Consider the following 25,889-nt stretch of genomic DNA (forward strand, 5'->3'; position numbering starts at 1 on the left):
TAACCCCGAATTCCCTTCTCTCCAGCACTGTCTCCCCAGCTCCGACTTCCCTTTTCTCCGGCACTTTCCCCATTGCCCCGAGTTCGCTTCCCTCCGGCACTGGCCCCCTCACCACGAGTTCCCTTCTCTCCGGCAATGTCCCCCACACCACGAGTTCCCTTCTCTCTTGCACTGTCCCCCTCACCACGAATTCCCTTCTCTCCAGCACTGTCCCCCTCTACCCGAGTTCCCTTCTCTCCGGCACTGTTCCCCTCACCACGAATTCCCTTCTCTCCAGCACTGTCCCCCTCTACCCGAGTTCCCTTCTCTCCGGCACTGTCCCCCTCACCACGAGTTCCCTTCTCTCCAGCACTGTCCCCCTCACCACGAGTTCCCTTCACTCTGGCACTGTCTCTACAGCTCCGAGTTCCCTTCTTTCCGGCACTGTCCCCCTCATCATGAGTTCTCATCTCTCCAGCACTGTCCCCGTAGCCTCGAATTCCCTCCTCTCCGGCACTGTCATCCTCACCCCAAGTTCCCTTCTCCCCGGGACTTTCCATCTCGCCTCTAGTTTCCTCCTCTCCGGCACTGTCCCGCTCACCATGAATTCCCTTCTCTCCGGTACTGTTTCTCTAGACCCAAATTCCCTTCTCACCAGTACTGTCCCCCAAGTCCTGAATTCCCTTCTCTCCAGCAGTGCCTCCCAGCCCCTAGTTCACTTCTCTCTGGCACTGTCCTCCTAACTCTGAATTCAGCTTCTCTCTGGCACTGTCCCACTGACCATGAGTTCCCTTCTCTCCAGCACTGTCTCCAAGCCCCTAGTTTCCTTCTCTCCGGCACTGTCTCCCTCACCCAGTGTTCCCTTCTCTCCGGTACTATCCCACTAACCCCGACTTCCCTTCCCTCCAGCACTGATTCCCTAGCCTCAATGTTCCCTTCTCTCCAGCACTGTATCCCCAGCTCCAAGTTCCCTTCTCTCCCGCACTGTCCCCAATGCCCCGAGTTCCCTTCTCTCCGGCACTGTCTCCCAAGCCCCAATGTTCCCTTCTCTCCGACACTGTGCCTCTAAACCCGAATTCCCTTCTCACCAGTACTGTCCCCCTTGCCCTGCATTCCCTTCTCTCCAGCAGTGCCTCCCAGCCCCTAGTTCACTTCTCTCTGGCACTGTCCTCCTAACTCCGAATTCAACTTCTCTCTGGCACTGTCCCACTGACCATGAGTTCCCTTCTCTCCAGCACTGTCTCCCAGCCCCTAGTTCCCTTCTCTCCGGCACTGTCTCCCTCACCCAGCGTTCCCTTCTCTCCGGTACTATCCCACTAACCCCGACTTCCCTTCCCTCCAGCACTGATTCCCTAGCCCCAATGTTTCCTTCTCTGCAGCACTGTATCCCCAGCTCCGAGTTCCCTTCTCTCCCGCACTGTCCCCATTGCCCCGAGTTCCCTTCTCTCAGGCACTGGCCCCCTCATCACGAGTTCCCTTCTCTCCGGCCCTGACTCCCTCACCACCAGTTCCCTTCACTCCAGCACTGTCCCCCTCTCCCTGAGTTCCCTTCTCTCTGGCACTGACTCCATAGCCCCAAGGTTCCCTTCTCTCCGGCACTGTCCCCCTCACCACGAGTTCCCTTCTCTCTGGGACTGTCTCCCTCACCCAGAGTTCCCTTCTCTCCGGTACTGTCCCACTAACCCCGAATTCCCTTCTCTCCAGCACTGTCTCCCCAGCTCCGACTTCCCTTTTCTCCGGCACTTTCCCCATTGCCCCGAGTTCGCTTCCCTCCGGCACTGGCCCCCTCACCACGAGTTCCCTTCTCTCCGGCAATGTCCCCCACACCACGAGTTCCCTTCTCTCTTGCACTGTCCCCCTCACCACGAATTCCCTTCTCTCCAGCACTGTCCCCCTCTACCCGAGTTCCCTTCTCTCCGGCACTGTTCCCCTCACCACGAATTCCCTTCTCTCCAGCACTGTCCCCCTCTACCCGAGTTCCCTTCTCTCCGGCACTGTCCCCCTCACCACGAGTTCCCTTCTCTCCAGCACTGTCCCCCTCACCACGAGTTCCCTTCTCTCTGGCACTGTCTCTCCAGCTCCGAGTTCCCTTCTTTCCGGCACTGGCCCCCTCATCATGAGTTCTCATCTCTCCAGCACTGTCCCCGTAGCCTCGAATTCCCTCCTCTCCGGCACTGTCCCCCTCACCCCAAGTTCCCTTCTCTCCGGGACTTTCCATCTCGCCTCTAGTTTCCTCCTCTCCGGCACTGTCCCGCTCACCATGAATTCCCTTCTCTCCGGTACTGTTTCTCTAGACCCAAATTCCCTTCTCACCAGTACTGTCCCCCAAGTCCTGAATTCCCTTCTCTCCAGCAGTGCCTCCCAGCCCCTAGTTCACTTCTCTCTGGCACTGTCCTCCTAACTCTGAATTCAACTTCTCTCTGGCACTGTCCCACTGACCATGAGTTCCCTTCTCTCCAGCACTGTCTCCAAGCCCCTAGTTTCCTTCTCTCCGGCACTGTCTCCCTCACCCAGTGTTCCCTTCTCTCCGGTACTATCCCACTAACCCCGACTTCCCTTCCCTCCAGCACTGATTCCCTAGCCTCAATGTTCCCTTCTCTCCAGCACTGTATCCCCAGCTCCAAGTTCCCTTCTCTCCCGCACTGTCCCCAATGCCCCGAGTTCCCTTCTCTCCGGCACTGTCTCCCAAGCCCCAATGTTCCCTTCTCTCCGACACTGTGCCTCTAAACCCGAATTCCCTTCTCACCAGTACTGTCCCCCTAGCCCTGCATTCCCTTCTCTCCAGCAGTGCCTCCCAGCCCCTAGTTCACTTCTCTCTGGCACTGTCCTCCTAACTCCGAATTCAACTTCTCTCTGGCACTGTCCCACTGACCATGAGTTCCCTTCTCTCCAGCACTGTCTCCCAGCCCCTAGTTCCCTTCTCTCCGGCACTGTCTCCCTCACCCAGCGTTCCCTTCTCTCCGGTACTATCCCACTAACCCCGACTTCCCTTCCCTCCAGCACTGATTCCCTAGCCCCAATGTTTCCTTCTCTCCAGCACTGTATCCCCAGTTCCGAGTTCCCTTCTCTCCCGCACTGTCCCCATTGCCCCGAGTTCCCTTCTCTCAGGCACTGGCCCCCTCATCACGAGTTCCCTTCTCTCCGGCCCTGACTCCCTCACCACCAGTTCCCTTCACTCCAGCACTGTCCCCCTCTCCCTGAGTTCCCTTCTCTCTGGCACTGACTCCATAGCCCCAAGGTTCCCTTCTCTCCGGCACTGTCCCCCTCACCACGAGTTCCCTTCTCTCTGGGACTGTATCCCTCACCCAGAGTTCCCTTCTCTCCGGTACTGTCCCACTAACCCCGAATTCCCTTCTCTCCAGCACTGTCTCCCCAGCTCCGACTTCCCTTTTCTCCGGCACTTTCCCCATTGCCCCGAGTTCGCTTCCCTCCGGCACTGGCCCCCTCACCAGGAGTTCCCTTCTCTCCGGCAATGTCCCCCACACCACGAGTTCCCTTCTCTCTTGCACTGTCCCTCTCACCACGAATTCCCTTCTCTCCAGCACTGTCCCCCTCTACCCGAGTTCCCTTCTCTCCGGCACTGTTCCCCTCACCACGAATTCCCTTCTCTCCAGCACTGTCCCCCTCTACCCGAGTTCCCTTCTCTCCGGCACTGTCCCCCTCACCACGAGTTCCCTTCTCTCCAGCACTGTCCCCCTCACCACGAGTTCCCTTCTCTCTGGCACTGTCTCTCCAGCTCCGAGTTCCCTTCTTTCCGGCACTGTCCCCCTCATCATGAGTTCTCATCTCTCCGGCACTGTCCCCGTAGCCTCGAATTCCCTCCTCTCCGGGACTGTCCCCCTCACCCCAAGTTCCCTTCTCTCCGGGACTTTCCATCTCGCCTCTAGTTTCCTCCTCTCCGGCACTGTCCCGCTCACCATGAATTCCCTTCTCTCTGGTACTGTTTCTCTAGACCCAAATTCCCTTCTCACCAGTACTGTCCCCCAAGTCCTGAATTCCCTTCTCTCCAGCAGTGCCTCCCAGCCCCTAGTTCACTTCTCTCTGGCACTGTCCTCCTAACCCCGAATTACCTTCTCTCTGGCACTGTCTCCCTAGCCATGAGTTCCCCTCTCTCCGGCACTGTCCCCATCGCCCTGAGTTCCCTTCTCTACAGCACTGACTCCCTCACCACAAGTTCCCTTCTCTCCGGCACTGTCCCCCTCACCACGAGTTCCCTTCTCTCTGGCACTGTCTCCCCAGCTCCGAGTTCCCTTCTTTCCCGCACTGTCCCCCTCATCATGAGTTCTCATCTCTCCGGCACTGTCCCCGTAGCATCAAATTACCTCCTCTCCGGCACTGTCCCCCTCACCCCGAGTTCCCTTCTCTCCAGCACTTTCCTTCTCACCTCTAGTTCCCTCCTCTCCGGCACTGTCCCCCTCACCATGAATTCCCTTCTCTCCGGCACTGTCTCCCAAGCCCCAATGTTCCCTTCTCTCCGACACTGTGCCTCTAAACCCGAATTCCCTTCTCACCAGTACTGTTCCCCTAGCCCTGCATTCCCTTCTCTCCAGCAGTGCCTCCCAGCCCCTAGTTCACTTCTCTCTGGCACTGTCCTCCTAACTCCGAATTCAACTTTTCTCTGGCACTGTCCCACTGACCATGAGTTCCCTTCTCTCCAGCACTGTCTCCCAGACCCTCGTTCCCTTCTCTCCGGCACTGTCTCCCTCACCCAGCGTTCCCTTCTCTCCGGTACTATCCCACTAACCCCGACTTCCCTTCCCTCCACCACTGATTCCCTAGCCCCACTGTTTCCTTCTCTCCAGCACTGTATCCCCAGCTCCGAGTTCCCTTCTCTCCCGCACTGTCCCCATTGCCCCGAGTTCCCTTCTCTCCAGCACTGTCCCCCTCACCACAAGTTCCCTTCTCTCCGGCACTGTCCCCCTCACCACGAGTTCACTTCTCTCCGTCGCTGTCTCCCTCACCACGAGTTCCCTTCTCTCCGGCTCTGTCTCCCAAGCCCCAATGTTCCCTTCTCTCTGGCACTGTCCCCCTAGACCCGAGTTCCCTTCTCTCCAGCACTGACTCCCTAGCCCCAATGTTCCCTTCTCTCTGGCACTGTCTCCCCAGCTCCGAGTTCCCTTCTCTCCGGCATTGTCCCCCTCACCACGAGTTCCCTTCTCTCTGGCACTGTCCCCCTGACCATGAGCTCCCTTCTCTCCAGCACTCTCTCCCAGCCTCTAGTTCACTTCTCTCTGGCACTGTCTCCCTAGCCCCGAGTTCCCATCTCTCCGGCACTGTCTCCCTCACCCCGAGTTCCCTTCACTCCGGTACTGTTTCTCTAGACCCAAATTCCCTTCTCACCAGTACTGTCCCCCTAGCCCTGAATTCCCTTCTCTCCAGCAGTGCATCCCAGCCCCTCGTTCACTTCTCTCTGGCACTGTCCTCCTAACCCCGAATTCCCTTCTCTCTGGCACTGTCCCCCTGACCATGAGTTCCCTTCTCTCCAGCACTGTCTCCCAGCCGCTAGTTCACTTCTCTCTGGCACTGTCTCCCTAGCCCCGAGTTCCCATCTCTCCGGCACTGTCTCCCTCACCCCGAGTTCCCTTCTCTCCGGTACTGTTTCTCTAGACCCAAATTCCCTTCTCACCAGTACTGTCCCCCAAGTCCTGAATTCCCTTCTCTCCAGCAGTGCCTCCCAGCCCCTAGTTCACTTCTCTCTGGCACTGTCCTCCTAACCCCGAATTACCTTCTCTCTGGCACTGTCCCCCTGACCATGAGTTGCCTTCTCTCCAGCACAGTCTCCCAGCCCCTAGTTCACTTCTCTCTGGCACTGTCTCCCTAGCCATGAGTTCCCCTCTCTCCGGCACTGTCCCCATCGCCCTGACTTCCATTCTCTACAGCACTGACTCCCTCACCACAAGTTCCCTTCTCTCCGACACTGTCCCCCTCACCACGAGTTCCCTTCTCTCCGGCACTGTCTCCATCGCCCCGAGTTCCCTTCTCTCCAGCACTGTCCCCCTCACCACAAGTTCCCTTCTCTCCGGCACTGTCCCCCTCACCACGAGTTCCCTTCCTCCGTCGCTGTCCCCCGCACCACGAGTTCCCTTCTCTCCGGCTCTGTCTCCCTAACCCCAATGTTCCCTGTTCTCTGGCACTGTCCCCCTAGACCCGAGTTCCCTTCTCTCCAACACTGACTCCCTAGCCCCAATGTTCCCTTCTCTCTGGCACTGTCTCCCCAGCTCCGAGTTCCCTTCTCTCCGGCATTGTCCCCCTCACCACGAGTTCCCTTCTCTCTGGCACTGTCCCCCTCACCACGAGTTGCCCTCTCTCCGGCACTGTCTCCCCGGCCTTGAGTTCCCCTCTCTCCGGCACTGTCCCACCACCACGAGTTCCCTTCTCTCCGGCACTGTCTCCTTAGCCACGAGTTCCCCTCTCTCCAGCACTGTCCCCATCGCCTCGAGTTCCCTTCTCTCCGGCACTGTCCCCCTCACCCCGAGTTCCCTTCACTCCGGTACTGTTTCTCTAGACCCAAATTCCCTTCTCACCTTTACTGTCCCCCAAGTCCTGAATTCCCTTCTCTCCAGCAGTGCCTCCCAGCCCCTAGTTCACTTCTCTCTGGCACTGTCCTCCTAACCCCGAATTACCTTCTCTCTGGCACTGTCCCCCTGACCATGAGTTCCCTTATCTCCAGCACAGTCTCCCAGCCCCTAGTTCACTTCTCTCTGGCACTGTCTCCCTAGCCATGAGTTCCCCTCTCTCCGGCACTGTCCCCATCGCCCTGAGTTCCCTTCTCTACAGCACTGACTCCCTCAACACAAGTTCCCTTCTCTCCGGCACTGTCCCCCTCACCACGAGTTCCCTTCTCTCTGGCACTGTCTCCCCAGCTCCGAGTTCCCTTCTTTCCCGCACTGTCCCCCTCATCATGAGTTCTCATCTCTCCGGCACTGTCCCCGTAGCATCACATTACCTCCTCTCCGGCACTGTCCCCCTCACCCCGAGTTCCCTTCTCTCCAGCACTTTCCTTCTCGCCTCTAGTTCCCTCCTCTCCGGCACTGTCCCCCTCACCATGAATTCCCTTCTCTCCGGCACTGTCTCCCAAGCCCCAATGTTCCCTTCTCTCCGACACTGTGCCTCTAAACCCGAATTCCCTTCTCACCAGTACTGTCCCCCTAGCCCTGCATTCCCTTCTCTCCAGCAGTGCCTCCCAGCCCCTAGTTCACTTCTCTCTGGCACTGTCCTCCTAACTCTGAATTCAACTTCTCTCTGGCACTGTCCCACTGACCATGAGTTCCCTTCTCTCCAGCACTGTCTCCAAGCCCCTAGTTTCCTTCTCTCCGGCACTGTCTCCCTCACCCAGTGTTCCCTTCTCTCCGGTACTATCCCACTAACCACGAATTCCCTTCCCTCCAGCACTGATTCCCTAGCCCCAATGTTCCCTTCTCTCCAGCACTGTATCCCCAGCTCCGAGTTCCCTTCTCTCCCGCACTGTCCCCATTGCCCCGCGTTCCCTTCTCTCCGGCACTGTCTCCCAAGCCCCAATGTTCCCTTCTCTCCGACACTGTGCCTCTAAACCCGAATTCCCTTCTCACCAGTACTGTCCCCCTAGCCCTGCATTCCCTTCTCTCCAGCAGTGCCTCCCAGCCCCTAGTTCACTTCTCTCTGGCACTGTCCTCCTAACTCTGAATTCAACTTCTCTCTGGCACTGTCCCACTGACCATGAGTTCCCTTCTCTCCAGCACTGTCTCCAAGCCCCTAGTTTCCTTCTCTCCGGCACTGTCTCCCTCACCCAGTGTTCCCTTCTCTCCGGTACTATCCCACTAACCCCGACTTCCCTTCCCTCCAGCACTGATTCCCTAGCCTCAATGTTCCCTTCTCTCCAGCACTGTATCCCCAGCTCCAAGTTCCCTTCTCTCCCGCACTGTCCCCAATGCCCCGAGTTCCCTTCTCTCCGGCACTGTCTCCCAAGCCCCAATGTTCCCTTCTCTCCGACACTGTGCCTCTAAACCCGAATTCCCTTCTCACCAGTACTGTCCCCCTAGCCCTGCATTCCCTTCTCTCCAGCAGTGCCTCCCAGCCCCTAGTTCACTTCTCTCTGGCACTGTCCTCCTAACTCCGAATTCAACTTCTCTCTGGCACTGTCCCACTGACCATGAGTTCCCTTCTCTCCAGCACTGTCTCCCAGCCCCTAGTTCCTTCTCTCCGGCACTGTCTCCCTCACCCAGCGTTCCCTTCTCTCCGGTACTATCCCACTAACCCCGACTTCCCTTCCCTCCAGCACTGATTCCCTAGCCCCAATGTTTCCTTCTCTCCAGCACTGTATCCCCAGCTCCGAGTTCCCTTCTCTCCCGCACTGTCCCCATTGCCCCGAGTTCCCTTCTCTCAGGCACTGGCCCCTCATCACGAGTTCCCTTCTCTCCGGCCCTGACTCCCTCACCACCAGTTCCCTTCACTCCAGCACTGTCCCCCTCTCCCTGAGTTCCCTTCTCTCTGGCACTGACTCCATAGCCCCAAGGTTCCGTTCTCTCCGGCACTGTCCCCCTCACCACGAGTTCCCTTCTCTCTGGGACTGTCTCCCTCACCCAGAGTTCCCTTCTCTCCGGTACTGTCCCACTAACCCCGAATTCCCTTCTCTCCAGCACTGTCTCCCCAGCTCCGACTTCCCTTTTCTCCGGCACTTTCCCCATTGCCCCGAGTTCGCTTCCCTCCGGCACTGGCCCCCTCACCACGAGTTCCCTTCTCTCCGGCAATGTCCCCCACACCACGAGTTCCCTTCTCTCTTGCACTGTCCCCCTCACCACGAATTCCCTTCTCTCCAGCACTGTCCCCCTCTACCCGAGTTCCCTTCTCTCCGGCACTGTTCCCCTCACCACGAATTCCCTTCTCTCCAGCACTGTCCCCCTCTACCCGAGTTCCCTTCTTTCCCGCACTGTCCCCCTCATCATGAGTTCTCATCTCTCCGGCACTGTCCCCGTAGCATCAAATTACCTCCTCTCCGGCACTGTCCCCCTCACCCCGAGTTCCCTTCTCTCCAGCACTTTCCTTCTCACCTCTAGTTCCCTCCTCTCCGGCACTGTCCCCCTCACCATGAATTCCCTTCTCTCCGGCACTGTCTCCCAAGCCCCAATGTTCCCTTCTCTCCGACACTGTGCCTCTAAACCCGAATTCCCTTCTCACCAGTACTGTTCCCCTAGCCCTGCATTCCCTTCTCTCCAGCAGTGCCTCCCAGCCCCTAGTTCACTTCTCTCTGGCACTGTCCTCCTAACTCCGAATTCAACTTTTCTCTGGCACTGTCCCACTGACCATGAGTTCCCTTCTCTCCAGCACTGTCTCCCAGACCCTCGTTCCCTTCTCTCCGGCACTGTCTCCCTCACCCAGCGTTCCCTTCTCTCCGGTACTATCCCACTAACCCCGACGTCCCTTCCCTCCACCACTGATTCCCTAGCCCCACTGTTTCCTTCTCTCCAGCACTGTATCCCCAGCTCCGAGTTCCCTTCTCTCCCGCACTGTCCCCATTGCCCCGAGTTCCCTTCTCTCCAGCACTGTCCCCCTCACCACAAGTTCCCTTCTCTCCGGCACTGTCCCCCTCACCACGAGTTCACTTCTCTCCGTCGCTGTCTCCCTCACCACGAGTTCCCTTCTCTCCGGCTCTGTCTCCCTAGCCCCAATGTTCCCTTCTCTCTGGCACTGTCCCCCTAGACCCGAGTTCCCTTCACTCCAGCACTGACTCCCTAGCCCCAATGTTCCCTTCTCTCTGGCACTGTCTCCCCAGCTCCGAGTTCCCTTCTCTCCAGCACTGACTCCCTAGACCCAATGTTCCCTTCTCTCTGGCACTGTCTCCCCAGCTCCGAGTTCCCTTCTCTCCGGCATTGTCCCCCTCACCACGAGTTCCCTTCTCTCTGGCACTGTCCCCCTAGCCCTGAATTCCCGTCTCTCGAGCAGTGCCTCCCAGCCCCTCGTTCACTTCTCTCTGGCACTGTCCTCCTAACCCCGAATTCCCTTCTCTCCAGCACTGTCTCCCAGCCCCTAGTTCACTACTCTCTGGCACTGTCTCCCTAGCCCCGAGTTCCCATCTCTCCGGCACTGTCTCCCTCACCCCGAGTTCCCTTCTCTCCGGTACTGTTTCTCTCGACCCAAATTCCCTTCTCACCAGTACTCTCCCCCTAGCCCTGAATTCCCTTCTCTCCAGCAGTGCCTCCCAGCCCCTAGTTCACTTCTCTCTGGCACTGTCCTCCTAACCCCAAATTCCCTTCTCTCTGGCACTGTCCCCCTGACCATGAGCTCCCTTCTCTCCAGCACTGTCTCCCAGCCCCTAGTTCACTACTCTCTGGCACTGTCTCCCTAGCCCCGAGTTCCCATCTCTCCGGTTTTGTCTCCCTCACCCCGAGTTCCCTTCTCTCCGGTACTGTTTCTCTCGACCCAAATTCCCTTCTCACCAGTACTGTCCCCCAAGTCCTGAATTCCCTTCTCTCCAGCCATGCCTCCCAGCCCCTAGTTCACTTCTCTCTGGCACTGTCCTCCTAACCCCGAATTACCTTCTCTCTGGCACAGTCCCCCTGACCATGAGTTCCCTTATCTCCAGCACAGTCTCCCAGCCCCTAGTTCACTTCTCTCCGGCACTGTCCCCATCGCCCTGAGTTCCCTTCTCTACAGCACTGACTCCCTCACCACAAGTTCCCTTCTCTCCGGCACTGTCCCCCTCACCACGAGTTCCCTTCTCTCTGGCACTGTCTCCCCAGCTCCGAGTTCCCTTCTTTCCCGCACTGTCCCCCTCATCATGAGTTCTCATCTCTCCGGCACTGTCCCCGTAGCATCAAATTACCTCCTCTCCGGCACTGTCCCCCTCACCCCGAGTTCCCTTCTCTCCAGCACTTTCCTTCTCGCCTCTAGTTCCCTCCTCTCCGGCACTGTCCCTCACCATGAATTCCCTTCTCTCCGGCACTGTCTCCCAAGCCCCAATGTTCCCTTCTCTCCGACACTGTGCCTCTAAACCCGAATTCCCTTCTCACCAGTACTGTCCCCCTAGCACTGCATTCCCTTCTCTCCAGCACTGCCTCCCAGCCCCTAGTTAACTTCTCTCTGGCACTGTCCTCCTAACCCCGAATTCCCTTCTCTCTGGCACTGACCCCTGACCATGAGTTCCCTTCTCTCCAGCACTGTCTCCCAGCCGCTAGTTCACTTCTCTCTGGCACTGTCTCCCTAGCCCCGAGTTCCCATCTCTCCGGCACTGTCCCCTTCACCCCAAGTTCCCTTCTCTCCGTGACTTTCCATCTCGCATCTAGTTTCCTCCTCTCCTTCACTGTCCCGCTCACCATGAATTCCCTTCTCTCCGGCACTGTCTCCCCAGCTCCGATTTCCCTTCTCTCCGGCACTGTTTCTCTAGACCCAAATTCCCTTCTCACCAGTACTGTACCCCTAGCCCTGAATTCCCTTCTCTCCAGCATTGCCTCCCAGCCCCTCATTCACTTCTCTCTGGCACTGTCCTCCTAACCCCGAATTCCCTTCTCTCCAGCACTGTCCCCCTCACCATGAGTTCCCTTCTCTCCAGCACTGTCTCCCAGCCCCTAGTTCACTTCTCTCTGCCTCTGTCTCCCTTGCCCCGAGTTCCCATCTCTCCGGCACTGTCTCCCTCACCCCGAGTTCCCTTCTCTCCGGTACTGTTTCTCTAGACCCAAATTCCCTTCTCACCAGCACTGTCCCCCTAGCCCTGAATTCCCTTCTCTCCAGCAGTGCCTCCCAGCCCCGAGTTCACTTCTCTCTGGCACTGTCCTCCTAACCCCGAAGTCCCTTCTCTCCATCACTGTCCCCCTGACCATGAGTTCCCTTCTCTCCAGCACTGTCTCCCAGCCCCTAGTTCACTACTCTCTGGCACTGTCTCCCTAGCCCTGAGTTCCCATCTCTCCGGCACTGTCTCCCTCACCCCGAGTTCCCTTCTCTCCGGTACTGTTTCTCTAGACCCAAATTCCCATCTCACCAGTACTGTCCCCCTAGCCCTGAATTCCCTTCTCTATAGCAGTGCCTCCCAGCCCCTAGTTCACTTCTCTCTGGCACTGTCCTCCTAACCCCGAATTCCCTTCTCTCTGGCACTGTCCCCCTGACCATGAGTTCCCTTCTCTCCAGCACTGTCTCCCAGCCGCTAGTTCACTTCTCTCTGGCACTGTCTCCCTAGCCCCGAGTTCACATCTCTCCGGCACTGTCTCCCTCACCCCGAGTTCCCTTCTCTCCGGTACTATCCCACTAACCCCGACTTCCCTTCTCTCCAGCGCTGAGTCCCTAGCCCCAATGTTCCCTTCTCTCTGGCATTGTTTCTCCAGACCCAAATTCCCTTCTCACCAGTACTGTCCCCCTAGCCCTGAATTCCCTTCTCTCCAGCAGTGCCTCCCAGCCCCTAGTTCACTTCTCTCTGGCACTGCCCACCTAACCCCAAATTCCCTTCTCTCTGGCACTGTCCCCCTGACCATGAGTTCCCTTCTCTCCAGCACTGTCTCCCAGCCCCTAGTTCACTACCCTCTGGCACTGTCTCCCTAGCCCCGAGTTCCCATCTCTCCGGCACTGTCCCCCTCACCCCAAGTTCCCTTCTCTCTGGGACTTTCCATCTCGCCTCTAGTTTCCTCCTCTACTGCACTGTCCCGCTCACCATGAATTCCCTTCTCTCCGGCACTGTCTCCCTCACCCCGAGTTCCCTTCTCTCCGGTACTGTTTCTCTAGACCCAAATTCCCATCTCACCAGTACTGTCCCCCTAGCCCTGAATTCCCTTCTCTATAGCAGTGCCTCCCAACCCCTAGTTCACTTCTCTCTGGCACTGTCCTCCTAACCCCGAATTCCCTTCTCTCTGGCACTGTCCCCCTGACCATGAGTTCCCTTCTCTCCAGCACTGTCTCCCAGCCGCTAGTTCACTTCTCTCTGGCACTGTCTCCCTAGCCCCGAGTTCACATCTCTCCGGCACTGTCTCCCTCACCCCGAGTTCCCTTCTCTCCGGTACTATCCCACTAACCCCGACTTCCCTTCTCTCCAGCGCTGAGTCCCTAGCCCCAATGTTCCCTTCTCTCTGGCATTGTTTCTCCAGACCCAAATTCCCTTCTCACCAGTACTGTCCCCCTAGCCCTGAATTCCCTTCTCTCCAGCAGTGCCTCCCAGCCCCTAGTTCACTTCTCTCTGGCACTGTCCACCTAACCCCAAATTCCCTTCTCTCTGGCACTGTCCCCCTGACCATGAGTTCCCTTCTCTCCAGCACTGTCTCCCAGCCCCTAGTTCACTACCCTCTGGCACTGTCTCCCTAGCCCCGAGTTCCCATCTCTCCGCCACTGTCCCCCTCACCCCAAGTTCCCTTCTCTCCGGGACTTTCCATCTCGCCTCTAGTTTCCTCCTCTACTGCACTGTCCCGCTCACCATGAATTCAATTCTCTCCGGCACTGTCTCCCCAGCTCCGATTTCCCTTCTCTCCGGCACTGTTTCTCTAGACCCAAATACCCTTCTCACCAGTACTGTCCCCCTAGCCCTGAATTCCCTTCTCTCCAGCAGTGCCTCCCAGCCCCTCATTCACTTCTCTCTGGCACTGTCCTCCTAACCCCGAATTCCCTTCTCTCCAGCACTGTCCCCCTGACCATGAGTTCCCTTCTCTCCAGCACTGTCTCCCAGCCCCTAGTTCACTTCTCTCTGCCTCTGTCTCCCTTGCCCCGAGTTCCCATCTCTCCGGCACTGTCTCCCTCACCCCGAGTTCCCTTCTCTCCGGTACTGTTTCTCTAGACCCAAATTCCCTTCTCACCAGTACTGTCCCCCTAGCCCTGAATTCCCTTCTCTCCAGCAGTGCCTCCCAGCCCCGAGTTCACTTCTCTCTGGCACTGTCCTCCTAACCCCGAATTCCTTTCTCTCCAGCACTGTCGCCCTGACCATGAGTTGCCTTCTCTCCAGCACAGTCTCCCAGCCCCTATTCACTTCTCTCTGGTACTGTCTCCCTAGCCCCGAGTTCCCTTCTCTCCGGCACTGTCTCCCTCACCCCGAGTTCCCTTCTCTCCGGTACTGTTTCTCTAGACCCAAATTCAATTCTCACCAGTACTGTCCCCCTAACCCTGAATTCCCTTCTCTCCAGCAGTGCCTCCCACCCCTAGTTCACTTCTCTCTGGCACTGTCCGCCTAACCCCGAATTCCCTTCTCTCTGGCACTGTCCCCTGACCATGAGTTCCCTTCTCTCCAGCACTGTCTCCCAGCCCCTAGTTCACTTCTCTCTGGCACTGTCTCCCTAGCCCCGAGTTCCCATCTCTCCGGCACTGTCTCCCTCACCCCGAGTTCCCTTCTCTCCGGTACTGTTTCTCTAGACCCAAATTCCCTTCTCACCAGTACTGTCCCCCAAGTCCTGAATTCCCTTCTCTCCAGCAGTGCCTCCCAGCCCCTAGTTCACTTCTCTCTGGCACTGTCCTCCTAACCCCGAATTCCCTTCTCTCTGGCACTGTCCCCCTCACCATGAGTTCCCTTATCTCCAGCACAGTCTCCCAGCCCCTAGTTCACTTCTCTCTGGCACTGTCTCCCTAGCCATGAGTTCCCCTCTCTCCGGCACTGTCCCCATCGCCCTGAGTTCCCTTCTCTACAGCACTGACTCCCTCACCACAAGTTCCCTTCTCTCCAGCACTGTCCCCCTCACCACAAGTTCCCTTCTCTCCGGCAATGTTTCCATCGCCCCGAGTTCCCTTCTCTACAGCACTGTCCCCCTCACCACAAGTTCCCTTCTCTCCGGCACTGTCCCCCTCACCACGAGTTCCCTTCTCTCCGTCGCTGTCCCCCGCACCACGAGTTCCCTTCTCTCCGGCTCTGTCTCCCTAGCCCCAATGTTCCCTTCTCTCTGGCACTGTCCCCCTAGAACCGAGTTCCCTTCTCTCCAGCACTGACTCCCTAGCCCCAATGTTCCCTTCTCTCTGGCACTGTCTCCCCAGCTCCGAGTTCCCTTCTCTCCGGCATTGTCCCCCTCACCACGAGTTCCCTTCTCTCTGGCACTGTCCCCCTCACCACGAGATCCCCTCTCTCCGGCACTGTCTCCCCGGCCTTGAGTTCCCCTCTCTCCAGCACTGTCCCCCCACCACGAGTTCCCTTCTCTCCGGCACTGTCTCCTTAGCCACGGGTTCCCCTCTCTCCAGCACTGTCCCCATCGCCTCGAGTTCCCTTCTCTCCGGCACTGTCCCCCTCAGCATGAGTTCCCTTCTTTCCCGCACTGTCCCCCTCATCATGAGTTCTCATCTCTCCGGCACTGTCCCCGTAGCATCACATTACCTCCTCTCCGGCACTGTCCCCCTCACCCCGAGTTCCCTTCTCTCCAGCACTTTCCTTCTCGCCTCTAGTTCCATCCTCTCCGGCAGTGTCCCCCTCACCATGAATTCCCTTCTCTCCAGCACTGTCTCCCAAGCCCCAATGTTCCCTTCTCTCCGACACTGTGCCTCTAAACCCGAATTCCCTTCTCACCAGTACTGTCCCCCTAGCCCTGCATTCCCTTCTCTCCAGCAGTGCCTCCCAGCCCCTAGTTCACTTCTCTCTGGCACTTTCCTCCTAACTCTGAATTCAACTTCTCTCTGGCACTGTCCCACTGACCATGATTTCCCTTCTCTCCAGCACTGTCTCCCAGCCCCTAGTTCCCTTCTCTCCGGCACTGTCTCCCTCACCCAGCGTTCCCTTCTCTCCGGTACTATCCCACTAACCCCGACTTCCCTTCCCTCCAGCACTGATTCCCTAGCCCCAATGTTCCCTTCTCTCCAGCACTGTATCCCCAGCTCCGAGTTCCCTTCTCCCGCACTGTCCCCATTGCCCCGAGTTCCCTTCTCTCAGGCACTGGCCCCCTCATCATGAGTTCCATTCTCTCCGGCCCTGACTCCCTCCCCACCAGTTCCCTTCACTCCAGCACTATCCCCCTCTCCCTGAGTTCCCTTCTCTCTGGCACTGACTCCATAGCCCCAAGGTTCCCTTCTCTCCGGCACTGTCCCCCTCACCACGAGTTCCCTTCTCTCTGGGACTGTCTCCCTCACCCAGAGTTCCCTTCTCTCCGGTACTGTCCCACTAACCCCGAATTCCCTTCTCTCCAGCACTGTCTCCCCAGCTCCGACTTCCCTTCTCTCCGTCACTTTCCCCATTGCCCCGAGTTCGCTTCCCTCCGGCACTGGCACCATCACCACGAGTTCCCTTCTCTCCGGCAATGTCCCCCACACCACGCGTTCCCTTCTCTCTTGCACTGTCCCCCTCACCACGAATTCCCTTCTCTCCAGCACTGTCCCCCTCTACCCGAGTTCCCTTCTCTCCGGCACTGTCCCCCTCACCACGAGTTCCCTTCTCTCTGGCACTGTCTCCCCAGCTCCGAGTTCCCTTCTTTCCGGCACTGTCCCCCTCATCATGAGTTCTCATCTCTCCGGCACTGTCCCCGTAGCCTCGAATTCCCTCCTCTCCGGCACTGTCCCCCTCACCCCAAGTTCCCTTCTCTCCGGGACTTTCCATCTCGCCTCTAGTTCCCTCCTCTCCGGCACTGTCCCGCTCACCATGAATTCCCTTCTCTCCCGCACTGTCTCCCCAGCTCCGATTTCCCTTCTCTCCGGCACTGTTTCTCTAGACCCAAATTCCCTTCTCACCAGTACTGTCCCCCTAGCCCTGAATTCCCTTCTCTCCAGCAGTGCCTCCCAGCCCATAGTTCACTTCTCTCTTGCACTGTTCCCCCACCACGAGTTCCCTTCTCTCCAGCACTCTCTCCTTAGCCACGATTTCCCTCTGTCCGGCAATGTCCACATCGCCTCCAGTTCCCTTCTCTACGGCGCTGTCCCCCTCACCACGAGTTCCCTTCTCTCCGGCACTGTCTCCTTAGCCACGAGTTCCCCTCTCTCCAGCACTGTCCCCATCGCCTCGAGTTCCCTTCTCTCCGGCACTGTCCCCCTCAGCATGAGTTCCCTTCTCTCCGGCACTGTCTCCCTCACCACGAGTTCCCTTCTCTCTGGCACTGTCTCCCCAGCTCCGAGTTCCCTTCTTTCCAGCACTGTCCCCCTCATCATGAGTTCTCATCTCTCCGGCACTGTCCCCGTAGCATCACATTACCTCCTCTCCGGCACTGTCCCCCTCACCCCGAGTTCCCTTCTCTCCAGCACTTTCCTTCTCGCCTCTAGTTCCATCCTCTCCGGCACTGTCCCCCTCACCATGAATTCCCTTCTCTCCAGCACTGTCTCCCAAGCCCCAATGTTCCCTTCTCTCCGACACTGTGCCTCTAAACCCGAATTCCCTTCTCACCAGTACTGTCCCCCTAGCCCTGCATTCCCTTCTCTCCAGCAGTGCCTCCCAGCCCCTAGTTCACTTCTCTCTGGCACTTTCCTCCTAACTCTGAATTCAACTTCTCTCTGGCACTATCCCACTGACCATGAGTTCCCTTCTCTCCAGCACTGTCTCCCAGCCCCTAGTTCCCTTCTCTCCGGCACTGTCTCCCTCACCCAGCGTTCCCTTCTCTCCGGTACTATCCCACTAACCCCGACTTCCCTTCCCTCCAGCACTGATTCCCTAGCCCCAATGTTCCCTTCTCTCCAGCACTGTATCCCCAGCTCCGAGTTCCCTTCTCTCCCGCACTGTCCCCATTGCCCCGAGTTCCCTTCTCTCAGGCACTGGCCCCCTCATCATGAGTTCCATTCTCTCCGGCCCTGACTCCCTCCCCACCAGTTCCCTTCACTCCAGCACTATCCCCCTCTCCCTGAGTTCCCTTCTCTCTGGCACTGACTCCATAGCCCCAAGGTTCCCTTCTCTCCGGCACTGTCCCCCTCACCACGAGTTCCCTTCTCTCTGGGACTGTCTCCCTCACCCAGAGTTCCCTTCTCTCCGGTACTGTCCCACTAACCCCGAATTCCCTTCTCTCCAGCACTGTCTCCCCAGCTCCGACTTCCCTTCTCTCCGTCACTTTCCCCATTGCCCCGAGTTCGCTTCCCTCCGGCACTGGCACCATCACCACGAGTTCCCTTCTCTCCGGCAATGTCCCCCACACCACGAGTTCCCTTCTCTCTTGCACTGTCCCCCTCACCACGAATTCCCTTCTCTCCAGCACTGTCCCCCTCTACCCGAGTTTCCTTCTCTCCGGCACTGTCCCCCTCACCACGAGTTCCCTTCTCTCTGGCACTGTCTCCCCAGCTCCGAGTTCCCTTCTTTCCGGCACTGTCCCCCTCATCATGAGTTCTCATCTCTCCGGCACTGTCCCCGTAGCCTCGAATTCCCTCCTCTCCGGCACTGTCCCCCTCACCCCAAGTTCCCTTCTCTCCGGGACTTTCCATCTCGCCTCTAGTTCCCTCCTCTCCGGCACTGTCCCGCTCACCATGAATTCCCTTCTCTCCGGCACTGTCTCCCCAGCTCCGATTTCCCTTCTCTCCGGCACTGTTTCTCTAGACCCAAATTCCCTTCTCACCAGTACTGTCCCCCTAGCCCTGAATTCCCTTCTCTCCAGCAGTGCCTCCCAGCCCATAGTTCACTTCTCTCTTGCACTGTTCCCCCACCACGAGTTCCCTTCTCTCCAGCACTGTCTCCTTAGCCACGATTTCCCTCTGTCCGGCACTGTCCACATCGCCTCCAGTTCCCTTCTCTACGGCGCTGTCCCCCTCACCACGAGTTCCCTTCTCTCTGGCACTGTCTCCCCAGCTCCGAGTTCCCTTCTTGCCAGCACTGTCCCCCTCATTATGAGTTCTCATCTCTCCGGCACTGTCCCCGTAGCCTTGAGTTCCCTCCTCTCCGGCACTGCCCCCCTCACCCCAAGTTCCCTTCTCTCCGGGACTTTCCATCTCGCCTCTAGTTCCATCCTCTCCGGCACTGTCCCCCTCACCATGAATTTCCTTCTCTCCGGCACTGACTCCCTAGCCCCAATGTTCCCTTCTCTCCGACACTGTTTCTCTAGACCCAAATTCCCTTCTCACCAGTACTGTCCCCCTAGACCTGAATTCCCTTCTCTCCAGCAGTGCCTCCCAGCCCCTAGTTCACTTCTCTCTGGCACTGTCCTCCTAACTCTGAATTCAACTTCTCTCTGGCACTGTCCCACTGACCATGAGTTCCCTTCTCTCCAGCACTGTCTCCAAGCCCCTAGTTCCCTTCTCTCCGGCACTGTCTCCCTCACCCAGTGTTCCCTTCTCTCCGGTACTATCCCACTAACCCCGACTTCCCTTCCCTCCAGCACTGATTCCCTAGCCCCAATGTTCCCTTCTCTCTGGCATTGTTTCTCCAGACCCAAATTCCCTTCTCACCAGTACTGTCCCCCTAGCCCTGAATTCCCTTCTCTCCAGCAGTGCCTCCCAGCCCCTCGTTCACTTCTCTCTGGCACTTTCCTCCTAAACCCGAATTCCCTTCACTCTGGCACTGTCGCCCTGACCACGAGTTCCCTTCTCTCCATCGCTGTCTCCCCAGCTCCGACTTCCCTTATCTCCGGCACTGTCCCCATTGCCACGAGTTCCCTTCTCTCCGTCACTGTCCCCTTCACCATGAAATCCCTTCTCTCCGGCACTGTTCCCCTCACCACGAGATCACTTCTCTCCGGCACTGTCCTCCTCACCACAAGTTCCCATCTCCCCGCCACTGTCACCCTTGCCACGAGTTCCCCTCTCTCCGGCAATGTCCACATCGCCATGAGTTTCCTTCTCTCCAGCACTGTCCCCCTCACCACGAGTTCCCTTCTCTCCGGCACTGTCCCCCTCACCACGAGCTCCCTTCTCTCTGGCACTGTCCCCCTCACCGCGAGTTCCCCTCTCTCCGGCACTGTCCCCCTCACCACGAGCTCCCTTCTCTCTGGAACTATCCATCCACCACGAGTTCCCTTCTCTCCAGCACTGTCTCCCAGACCCTAGCTCAATTCTCTCTGCCACTGACTCCCTAGCCCCAAGGTTCCCTTCTCTCCGGCACTGTCCCCCTCACCACGAGTTCCCTTCTCTCCGGCACTGTCCCCCGTCAAAGAGTTCCCTTCTCTCCGGCACTGTCCCCCTCACCACGAGGTGTCTTCTCTTTGGCACTGTCTCCAAAGCTCCGAGTTCCCTTCTTTCCGGCACTGTCCCACTCATCATGAGTTCTCATCTCTCTGGCACTGTCCCCGTAGCCTCGAATTCCCTCCTCTCCGGCACTGTCACCCTCATCCCGAGTTCCCTTCTCTCCGGCACTTTCCTTCTCGCCTCTAGTTCCCTCCTCTCCGGTACTGTCCCCCTCACCATGAATTCCCTTCTCTCCGGCACTGTCTCCCTAGCCCCAATGTTCCCTTCTCTCGTCACTGTTTCTCTAGACCCAAATTCCCTTCTCACCAGTACTGTCCCCCAATCCCTGAATTCCCTTCTCTCCAGCAGTGCCTCCCAGCCCCTAGTTCACTTCTCTCTGGCACTGTCCTCCTAACACCGAATTCCCTTCCCTCTGGCACTGTCCCCCTGACCATGAGTTTCCTTCTCTCCAGCACTGTCTCCCAGCCCCTAGTTTACTTCTCTCTGGCACTGTCCCCCTCATCATGAGTTCCCTTCTATCCAGCGCTGTCCCCCTCACCATGAGTTCCCTTCTCTCCGGCACTGTTCCCCTCACCATGAGTTCACTTCTCTCTGGCACTGTCCTCCTCACCACAAGTTCCCATCTCCCCGTAACTGTCTCCCTAGCCATGAGTTCCCCTCTGTCCGGCAATGTCCACATCGCCCTGAGTTCCCTTCTCTCCAGCACTGTCCCCCTCAACACAAGTTCCCTTCTCTCCAGCACTTTCCCCCTCACCACGAGTTCCCCTCTCTCCGGCACTGTCCCCATCGCCTCGAGTTCCCTTCTCTCCGGCACTGTCCCCCTGACCACGAGTGCCCTTCTCTCCGGCACTGTCCTCATCACCACGCGTTTTCTTCTCTCTGGCACTGTCGCCCCAGCTCCGAGTTCCCTTCTTTCCGGCACTGTCCCCCTCATTATGAGTTCTCATCTCTCCGGCACTGTCCCCGTAGCCTCGAATTCCCTCCTCTCCAGCACTGTCCCCCTCACCATGAATTCCCTTCTCTCCATCACTGTCTCCCAGCTCCTAGTTCACTTCTCTCTGGCATTGTCCCCCTCACCACGAGTACCCTTCTCTCCGGCACTGTCCCCCTCACCACGAGTTCCCCTCTCTCCGGCACTGCCTCCTTAGCCTCGAGTTCCCCTCTCTCCGGCACTGTCCCCCCACCACGAGTTCCCTTCTCTCCGGCACTGTCTCCTTAGCCACGAGTTCCCCTCTCTCCGGCACTGTCCCCATCGCCGCGATTTCCCTTCTCTCCAGCACTGGCCCCCTCACCATGAGTTCCCTTCTCTCCGGCACTGTCCCCCTCACCACGAGTTCCCTTCTCTCTGGCACTGTCTCCCCCGCTCCGAGTTCCCTTCTTTCCGGCACTGTCCCCCTCACCACGAGTTCCCTTCTCTCTGGCACTGTCTCCCCCGCTCCGAGTTCCCTTCTTTCCGGCACTGTCCCCCTCATCATGAGTTCTCATCTCTCCAGCACTGTCCCCCTCACCCCGAGTTCCCTTCTCTCCAGCACTTTCCTTCTCGCCTCGAATTCCCTCCTCTCCGGCACTGTCCCCCTCATCCCGAGTTCACTTCTCTCCAGCACTTTCCTTCTCGCCTCTAGTTCCCTCCTCTCCGGCACTGTCCCCGTCACCATGAATTCCCTTCTCTCCGGCACTGTCTCCCAAGCCCCAATGTTCCCTTCTCTCCGACACTGTGTCTCTAAACCCAAATTCCCTTTTCACCAGTACTGTCCCCTAGCCCTGAATTCCCTTCTCTCCAGCAGTGCCTCCCAGCCCCTAGTTCACCTCTCTCTGGCACTGTCCTCCTAACCCCGAATTCCCTTCTCTCTGGCACTGTCCCCCTGACCATAATTTCCCTTCTCTCCAGCACTGTCTCCCAGCCCCCAGTTCACTTCTCTCCGACACTGACTCCCTCAAACCGACTTCCCTTCTCTCCAGCACTGTCCCCATCACTCCGAGTTCCCTTTTTCTCTGGCACTGTCTCCTGCACCCCGAGTTCCCTTCTCTCTGGCACTTAACCCCTCGCCTCGAGTTCCCTTCTCTCCGACACTGTCCCCCTCCCTCCGATTTCCCTTCTCTCCGGCACTGTCTCCCTAGCCCCAATGTTCCCCTCTCTCACGGACTGTTTCCCTAGCCCCGCGTTCCCATCTCTCCGGCACTTAACCGCTCGCCCTGAGTTCCCCTCTCTCCGGCACAGTCCCCCTATCCCTGAGTTCCCTTCTCTCTGGCACTGACTCCCTAGCCCCAAGGCTCCCTTCTCTCTGGCACTCTCCCCCTCACCACGAGTTCCCTTCTCTCCGGCACTGTCCCCCTCACCAGGAGTTCCCTTATATCCAGCACGGTCCCCCTCAACCCGGGTTCCCTTCTTACCGGCACTGTCCCCCTCACCACACGTTTCCTTCTATCCAGCACTGTCCCCCTCATCCCGAGGTCCCTTCTCTCCAGCACTGTCCCCCTAGCCCCGAGTTCCCTTCTCTCCAGCACTGTCCCCCTAGACCCGAGTTCCCTTCTCTCCAGCACTGACTCCCTAGCCCCAATGTTCCCTTCTCTCTGGCACTGTCTCCCCAGCTCCGAGTTCCCTTCTCTGCGGCATTGTCCTCCTCACCACGAGTTCCCTTCTCACCGGCACTGTCCCCCCGGCACGAGTTCCCTTCTATCCGGCACTGTCTCCTTAGCCACGAGTTCCCCTCTCTCCGGCACTGTCCCCATCGCCTCGACTTCCCTTGTCTCTGGCACTGTCCCCCTCACCACGAGATGTCTTCTCTCTGGCACTGTCTCCCCAGCTCCGAGTTCCCTTCTTTCCGCGCTGTCCCCCTCATCATGAGTTCTCATCTCTCCGGCACAGTCCCCGTGGCCTCGAATTCCCTCATCTCCGGCACTGACCCCTCACCCCGAGTTCCATTCTCTCCGGCACTTTCCTTCTCGCCTCTAGTTCCCTCCTCTCCGGCACTGTCCCCCTCACCATGAATTCCCTTCTCTCCGGCACTGTCTCCCTAGCCCCAATGTTCCCTTCTCTCCGGCACTGTTTCTCAAGACCCAAATTCCCTTCTCACCAGTACTGTCCCCCAGCCCTGAGTTCCCTTCTCTCCAGCAGTGCCTCCCAGCCCCTAGTTCACATCTCTCTGGCACTGTCCTCCTAACCCCGAATTCCCTTCTCTCTGGCACTGTCCCCCTGACCATGAGTTCCCTTCTCTCCAGCAGTGCCTCCCAGCCCCTTGTTCACTTCTCTCTGGCACTGTCCTCCTAACCCCGAATTCCCTTCTCTCAGGCACTGTTCCCCTAACCATGAGTTCACTTCTCTCTCGTACTGTCCTCCTCACCACAAGTTCCCATCTCCCCGTAACTGTCTCCCTAGCCATGAGTTCCCCTCTGTCCGGCAATGTCCACATCGCCCTGAGTTCCCTTCTCTCCAGCACTGTCCCCCTCAACACAAGTTCCCTTCTCTCCAGCACTTTCCCCCTCACCACGAGTTCCCCTCTCTCCAGCACTGTCCCCATCGCCTCGAGTTCCCTTCTCTCCGGCACTGTCCTCCTCACCACGCGTTTTCTTCTCTCTGGCACTGTCGCCCCAGCTCCGAGTTCCCTTCTTTCCGGCACTGTCCCCCTCATTATGAGTTCTCATCTCTCCGGCACTGTCTCCGTAGCCTCGAATTCCCTCCTCTCCGGCACTGTCCCCCTCACCATGAATTCGCTTCTCTCCGGCACTGTCTCCCTAGCCCCAATGTTCCCTTCTCTCGTCACTGTTTCTCTAGACCTAAATTCCCTTCTCACCAGTACTGTCCCCCTAGCCCTGAATTCCCTCCTCGCCAGCAGTGCCTCCCAGCCCCTAGTTCACTTCTCTCTGGCACTGTCCTCCTAACCCCGAATTCCCTTCTCTCTGGCACTGTCCCCCTGACCATGAGTTCCCTTCTCTCCATCACTGTCTCCCAGCCCCTAGTTCACTTCTCTCTGGCATTGTCCCCCTCACCACGAGTACCCTTCTCTCCGGCACTGTCCCCCCCACCACGAGTTCCCTTCTCTCCGGCACTGTCTCCTTAGCCACGAGTTCCCCTCTCTCCGGCACTGTCCCCATCGCCGCGATTTCCCTTCTCTCCGGCACTGGCCCCCTCACCATGAGTTCCCTTCTCTCCGGCACTGTCCCCCTCACCACGAGTTCCCTTCTCTCTGGCACTGTCTCCCCTGCTCCGTGTTCCCTTATTTCCGGCACTGTCCCCCTCACCACGAGTTCCCTTCTATCTGGCACTGTCTCCCCCGCTCCGAGTTCCCTTCTTTCCGGCACTGTCCCCCTCATCATGAGTTCTGATCTCTCCTGCACTGTCCCCCTCACCCCGAGTTCCCTTCTCTCCAGCACTTTCCTTCTCGCCGCGAATTCCCTCCTCTCCGGCACTGTCCCCCTCACCCCGAGTTCCCTTCTCTCCAGCACTTTCCTTCTCGCCTCTAGTTCCCTCCTCTCCGGCACTGTCCCCGTCACCATGAATTCCCTTCTCTCCGGCACTGTCCCCCTAGCCCCAATGTTCCCTTCTCTCGTCACTGTTTCTCTAGACCTAAATTCCCTTCTCACCAGTACTGTCCCCCTAGCCCTGAATTCCCTCCTCGCCAGCAGTGCCTCCCAGCCCCTAGTTCACGTCTCTCTGGCACTGTCCTCCTAACCCCGAATTCCCTTCTCTCTGGCACTGTCCCCCTGACCATGAGTTCCCTTCTCTCCATCACTGTCTCCCAGCCCCTAGTTCACTTCTCTCTGGCATTGTCCCCCTCACCACGAGTACCCTTCTCTCCGGCACTGTCCCCCCCACCACGAGTTCCCTTCTCTCCGGCACTGTCTCCTTAGCCACGAGTTCCACTCTCTCTGGCACTGTCCCCATCGCCGCGATTTCCCTTCTCTCCGGCACTGGCCCCCTCACCATGAGTTCCCTTCTCTCCGGCACTGTCCCCCTCACCACGAGTTCCCTTCTCTCTGGCACTGTCTCCCCCGCTCCGAGTTCCCTTCTTTCCGGCACTGTCCCCCTCATCATGAGTTCTCATCTCTCCAGCACTGTCCCCCTCACCCCGAGTTCCCTTCTCTCCAGCACTTTCCTTCTCGCCTCGAATTCCCTCCTCTCCGGCACTGTCCCCCTCACCCCGAGTTCACTTCTCTCCAGCACTTTCCTTCTCGCCTCTAGTTCCCTCCTCTCCGGCACTGTCCCCGTCACCATGAATTCCCTTCTCTCCGGCACTGTCTCCCAAGCCCCAATGTTCCCTTCTCTCCGACACTGTGTCTCTAAACCCAAATTCCCTTTTCACCAGTACTGTCCCCTAGCCCTGAATTCCCTTCTCTCCAGCAGTGCCTCCCAGCCCCTAGTTCACTTCTCTCTGACACTGTCCTCCTAACCCCGAATTCCCTTCTCTCTGGCACTTTCCCCCTGACCATGATTTCCCTTCGCTCCAGCACTGTCTCCCAGACCCTAGTTCACTTCTCTCCAGCACCTTCTCCCAGCCCCCAGTTCACTTCTCTCCGGCACTGTCTCCCTCACCCAAAGTTCCCTTCTCTCCGGTACTGTCCCACTAACCCCGACTTCCCTTCCCTCCAGCATTGACTCCCTAGCCCCAATGTTCCAATCCCTCCAGCACTGTGTCCCCAGCTCCGAATTCCCTTCTCTCCCGCACTGTCCCCATTGCCCCGAGTTCCCTTCTCTCAGGCACTGGCCCCCTCACCACGAGTTCCCTTCTCTCCGGCACTGACTCCCTCAAACCGACTTCCCTTCTCTCCAGCACTGTCCCCATCACTCCGAGTTCCCTTTTTCTCTGGCACTGTCTGCTGCACCCCGAGTTCCCTTCTCTCTGGCACCTAACCCCTCGCCTCGAGTTCCCTTCTCTCCGACACTGTCCCCCTCCCTCCGATTTCCCTTCTCTCCGGCACTGTCTCCCTAGCCCCAATGTTCCCCTCTCTCACGGACTGTTTCCCTAGCCCCGCGT

The sequence above is a fragment of the Carcharodon carcharias genome, chromosome 16 (assembly GCF_017639515.1).
Source record: "Carcharodon carcharias isolate sCarCar2 chromosome 16, sCarCar2.pri, whole genome shotgun sequence".
NCBI lineage: Eukaryota > Metazoa > Chordata > Chondrichthyes > Lamniformes > Lamnidae > Carcharodon > Carcharodon carcharias.